This window comes from Euprymna scolopes, chromosome 38 (assembly GCF_053919585.1).
Source record: "Euprymna scolopes isolate OS-2025 chromosome 38, ASM5391958v1, whole genome shotgun sequence".
Lineage (NCBI taxonomy): Eukaryota > Metazoa > Mollusca > Cephalopoda > Sepiida > Sepiolidae > Euprymna > Euprymna scolopes.
The window spans coordinates 43,018,190-43,024,239 of record NC_136519.1 but is presented as its reverse complement, the minus strand read 5'-3'; positions in this window follow the sequence as shown (position 1 = coordinate 43,024,239).

Genomic DNA, 6,050 nt, shown 5'->3' with positions numbered 1-6,050 from the left:
GTTGCAAAGGATGCCCTAAGCGACCCCCCCCCCTACTGGGTCGAGTAACAAGTTTTGTAGTACGGCGAGCAGCGAGTAACTAATTTGTGCCAACCGTTCACCAGTAAGTCGTTAACAGAACTGGCGCTAGTCAGAGACACAATTCTTTTATAACAGAAGAATAGTGCCTCCCCCTACTCCTCCAAGTCTATAAGAGACTCGTTCTCTCAACCACTCAGATTAGAATTCCGCCCTCGAGGCCGGCGCCACCAAGTAAGCAATCTCCTTTTTTTATTTTTATTTTCTCACACACTCCCGACAAAAACGAGAAAAAAAACAAAAGGTAGAAGAGAGAAAAGAAAAAGAAAAAGTTACATAAAAATGACAGACCACCAAAATACTTAATCAAAAAACAACTGTTAGTACAATATAGCAGTAGTCGATCAGTCCAGATATCAATCAAGCAGGCAGCAGGCTAGGTCTACCCCGTCGTTTTTTAAGGGGCGCACATTCTGGGCAATACCACTTTTGCCTGTTGGGAGGTTCTGAGTCGATACCGACACATCGGAAATGGTACCAATCGTCGCACGAGTCACACCCGATCATATTCTGATTCTGCTGCGGAGAGCTGCACAGGGGACACAACCAGACCTGCTCTTCAACACTAGGGGGTGAATCCAACGTCTCCCCTCCCTCCGCAACAGGAGGTCCTTCAGGAGTCCTAGAAAGCTCTAAGGGGTACAGATGTTTCAGGGAATGTACTTCCTCCAAGCCCTCCCCTTTTTGTACACGTGCTGCTCTAACGACACCATCATGGCCTGGAATCAGTTCAGTAATAGTTCCTAAGACCCAAAACGGTCTGGGTTTCAAAGGACTCTTAATCAGCACAACATCATCCTTCTGGAGGCGGGTTCTTGTACTGAGTCGGGATCGACCAGGAATCTTCCTTCCCAGCTCTAGCAGGTACTCCTCATACCATAGTTTGTGGAAATCTGTCAGACATTGGTCCCTAAGTTCCAAGGTTTGAATTAGCCTCTCCCTGCTGGGAGGCAACAAGGTTGTTCTATCCTCTCTATCCAGTCGTATCAATAGCCCGGGGCTCTGATTGGGCTTAAGGAACATATTAGGGGTAATTGGAGTAGCATTTTTGTCGGCTGACACCTGGTAAGTAAGAGGCCGGTTATTAACAGACCTCTGAATATCCGATAACACTGTCAGAAGGGTAAAGTAATCCAATCTACCCCTGCCAAGAATCTTAAATAGGCAATTCTTCATGGTCTTGATACATCGCTCCCATGTTCCTCCATACCAAGGAGAGAACAAGGGAATGGTTTTAAGTTTTAACTTACAAGGACCGTATTTTCTTTGATAGTCCGTAAAAAGAGAGAGACGATCGAAAATCTTTCCACTTCCTATAAACGTTTTCGCGTTGTCACTATAAAGGGTTTCGGGAACGCCATATCGGTTAGTAAATCGAACCAGTGCCTGGAAGAAAGAGGGTACGCTCATGTTGGGAACTACTTCAATGTGTATTGCTCTGATATTCAAACAAGTGAACAGGAGCAAGTACATTTTCGTATCTCGTTTCCCGTCACTCACCCAAAGATGGCCAGTAAAATCAATCCCAGTGTGTTGATAGGGGACTCTGAAATCGGTACGGTGCGACGGCAGGGCAGCAGCAGCATTCGGCGTCACTGGCGTTGAATTATAACGTTTACATCTGGCACAAACAGCCAGTACCTTATTCACAGCTTGTCGACCCTGCGGGACCCAATAACCGCTTCGCCTCAACTCCGCTAGAGTTGACCCAGTTCCAAGGTGGCAACACCTTTCATGACAATCTAAAATGATGAGTCTGGTAACAGGATGATGTTTCCCTATCAGAATGGGGTTTTTAACTTCATAACCAAAGTGGGAAGATTGGTTGATTCTTCCCCTAGATCGAATCAAACCGTCAGGGTCCAGAAAAAGATCCAGAGCACGAACCCTAACTGGCATGGGTTTACCACTCGGCTCCTTTAGGTACTCCACTTCCACGGGAAATTCTTGCCGTTGCACTGTCTTCATAAGGTAGATCGCTGCCTTAGAGTTGTAGTCCCATTGTCGATTAAATCGGATGGCTAGGAACTTAAACACCAAGGCAGTAACAGTCAGTAAACCAGAGAATGAGGAAAACCTCTGAAAAGGTATGGCCGAAGTGTACTCTTGATCATGGATCAAGGAACAATTTGCTGAACTGCGGGTCAGTCGCTGGCATATCTCACTCAAACAGGGCATATCCTGTCCTGGCCATTGAGATATTCCTTCGCATAGCCAGGAAGGGCCTGAACACCAAAATTCCATCTTGGATTGGAACTTTCTCAATGTTAATCCTCTTGTTAACAAATCCGCCGGGTTGAGTGTACTATCAACATATCTGAAGAGAGTCTTCAAGCCATAGCGAGACTCCAACTCCACTTTCATCTGCAGAATGTCTTTAAGTCTATTTTTTGCAAAAACATTTTTGCTAGCCATGTTTTGAGATAAAATCCAGGACAAGACCACCTGTGCATCCGTGGCTATACACAAATTCTCGGGAACAAATCCTTCACAATTGTCCAGGATTGTGGGGAGACACTTGAAGGCGAGGAAAACGGCCATTAGTTCCAACACAGGCAAAGTCTTGTCCTTCATAGGTGCCACCTTAGCTTTCGCAAATAATAAGGATGACCGACCATTTTGTACGATATACACGGCAAACCCATATGCTTCCTTGGACGCGTCGCAAAACAGGTACATATCTCCAGGCAGCCCTGCCATAAGCGCCTTGCGCAAAAAACGGAAATCACTCAACCCTGAAAGGTCCCTGGCTAGCTCTCTCCAATCGCTCAAGATCGCTGGCTGGAGTGGATCATCCCAACCTGCACCATTCTTCCACATGGACCTGATTAGCACTCTACTGCGGATAGTAACCGGGAGACATAGGGACAACGGATCGAAGACCTTAGCTGACTCTGAAAGAACACCTCTCTTAGTTGTCACGTCAGGATTGCACTTTACCGGAGCGACATACAACTCCTCCGAATGTGGGGAGTATCGGTAGCCCAGTACTCTCTCCCACTCCTCTTCATGGATACTTAGAGTACCATCCTCCTTCATCCTATTGCGGAGCGCCTGACTGTTTGAGTTGCATGACTGGATAATAAAGCCCCCTTCCAGCAAACGCTCTCTAACAAGGGAATACAATGTAGTAAGCTCACTCGCGTCTGCCACGGATGCCACAAGGTTATCCACATAAAACCGGTCCTCCATCATTCTGCGGCAAGCATCTTGAGGGTATTTTGCCGCATGTAATTTTAAGATGCACCCCAACACAAATGGGCTGGAAGTAAACCCGAATATCAAGGTGGTATAGCGGAAGCAGCGCAAACAATTTCCTTGTTTAAGCAAAAAGCAAAACCGGTTCCTATCCGCCTCCAGCTTAAGCCGAATCATTAGGAAGGCTCGGCGAATGTCTGCTAGTAGCACATAATTGTTGGCTCTAAAGGCCAGCAACAACTTTAAGATGTCCCCTGTTAAGTTAACGCCAGAATATGCTGCTTCGTTCAGCGATAATCCATCTCCTGTCTTCAAACTACAGTTGAACACTGGTCTTATCCTGGTAGTTGCCGTAGGGTCCGACTTGAAAACTGGTCTATGTGGTATCCACACATATTTGTCGAACTCCTGAGGGGAGACAAAAATCTCTTCAATTATACCGTCCTCCTGTTGCTGACGAAACACCTCCAAATATTCATCACATATTTTTCTTTTAGTCAAGTTTGCTGCTACCCGGTCTAAAACATGCAAGGAAGTTGCATGATTAGAGGGGACTCTGGCTACTCTATCGTGATGCCAGGGGAGCTCCACATAATAGCTTCCATCCCGAAGCTCTACCGTTTCCTCAAATCGCTTCATCTGAACTTTATCGTAATCAGAAAAGTCCTCCTGACTGGGAAGCCCCAGAGATTCCAACGTAAACATTTGTTCTAGTCCTCTTTGTACCACACTGTCAGGAAAGCACTCCGCCATGGGATCCAGGTATGTTGATTGTGTTTCAAGGACAAAACATAAATGTGATGAATCGACCTGGGGGGTATGTTCCATTACCGAATTAAACGAGAGGTGAGTAACCTCAGAGAGGGGCTTATCTTCCAAGAAAAAAGAGTCCACTGCTCCAAACGGGACCAATCCAGGCGGGGTTGCAAAGGCCCATCCATTCAAACACGGGATCAGCTTTAAGGAGTCCAGGTGTTCAATCAGGTCTAACCCAATTATTCCCTTGATCGGTATTAAATCCTTTCCGGTCTCAAACTGGCCGGCCAAAGCATATTTTGCATCCTGAAAGACACGCAATAGAGATTCCAGGTTGGCCACTCGAACCGACAAGTCCATACCATCGGCTACCAAGACAGGAGATGTCACTGTCCTTCCAGAACCCAAGTCAACTCCCAGGACTACCTCTGTGAACCCACGCTGACACTCACCTAGAAAGGTAGACAATCTCAGCTGACAATTGACACCAAGGGTTTCGATTGGGCACAAAGTTCTCAGTACATCTGCCGCCAGATATGTCCGCCCGCTACCCGTGTCCAGTAGGCAATTCACTGACACTGTCTTTGGTCCACAAGAGAATGCAACTGAGAGAATGGGTGGCAACGTGCGGGAATACCCGGTTGAAGTTGCATTGTTCACATCCACATGAAAAGAAGGAGTAATAGCGTTCCCCCTACCAAACTTTTGAGACGTATTCTGTCTTACTGTTGATGTAACTGCAGTGGAGACACCGCCCTTAATCTGCAATCTCTTTATTGCTTCTCCAGTTAGTCTCAATATGGAGGACAAAGGTGGCACCCGTCTATTTGTTAGCGCTATTATCTCGCCTTTCAGTTCGAGAGGAAATTTCCTAAACAGAATCTTAGCCATCAGTCTGGCTCCGCCAGAATCGTCCACAGAAAAGTCACACGAAAAGGAATTCCCCAGCTCTTCCAACAGCGATGCCGTCCTGGAAACGAAGTCCCCCAGCTCAAAAAGGGCTCCACCTTTCTTTGGTACATAGTCCAGAATATCCTGGAATATTTGGTCAATGATTTCATCCAGGTCCAGATACTCCCTCTTCAGTATAGCCATGGCTTGCTGGTAATTGGTGTCAGTGCAACTCAGGTGATTTACCAGCCTCAAGGCTCTGTCTGAGAGTGAACACTTCAAGAAGTTCAACCTCTCGGCATCATTGGCCATGCCGATCACGCAGTTCTCAAACCTAGTCAAGAAGTTTCTGAAACTCATGCGGTCGGACTCCATTTCCTGTCCGCTAAATGTAGGCCCTGTGATCTGTATACGTGGGGGTTTAACAATGAAGGAAGAACCTCTCCCGGTAGTTGCAGAAGCCCTTGAGAACTCAAAGGCAGATTCTGAGTAAGGGCTGGGCTCTGGCTGTCGGTATGCTTGATCCAAATCGCCCAAGTCTTCATAATAATCCTTTAGTTGAGGCAGCCAAGCACCCTCAATCTCGGCAGGTGTACTCTCATCAAAGGAGCCTAACTCCAGCTGTGTGATACAAGTCTCTAACTCGACAATGAATTGTTGAATCTCCGTCCTTAAGAATGAGTACGCCGATGGCCTAACTCCATCACGACACATCTTCAGTCGTCCCTGAATCTTCTGAGTCAATGACTCCCTTCTGCGTAGGAGCTGCTCTTTCGTGACGTTCATGACAGTAGTTAACCGACGAAAGAGTAAGCAGCAAACCCTTTGCAAGATGTGGAAAAAAAAACTATTTAGAGGGTAAAGTAGATTACCCGGTGATAGCGTAAGCTCCGAGGGGTTGCAAAGGATGCCCTAAGCGACCCCCCCTACTGGGTCGAGTAACAAGTTTTGTAGTACGGCGAGCAGCGAGTAACTAATTTGTGCCAACCGTTCACCAGTAAGTCGTTAACAGAACTGGCGCTAGTCAGAGACACAATTCTTTTATAACAGAAGAATAGTGCCTCCCCCTACTCCTCCAAGTCTATAAGAGACTCGTTCTCTCAACCACTCAGATTAGAATTCCGCCC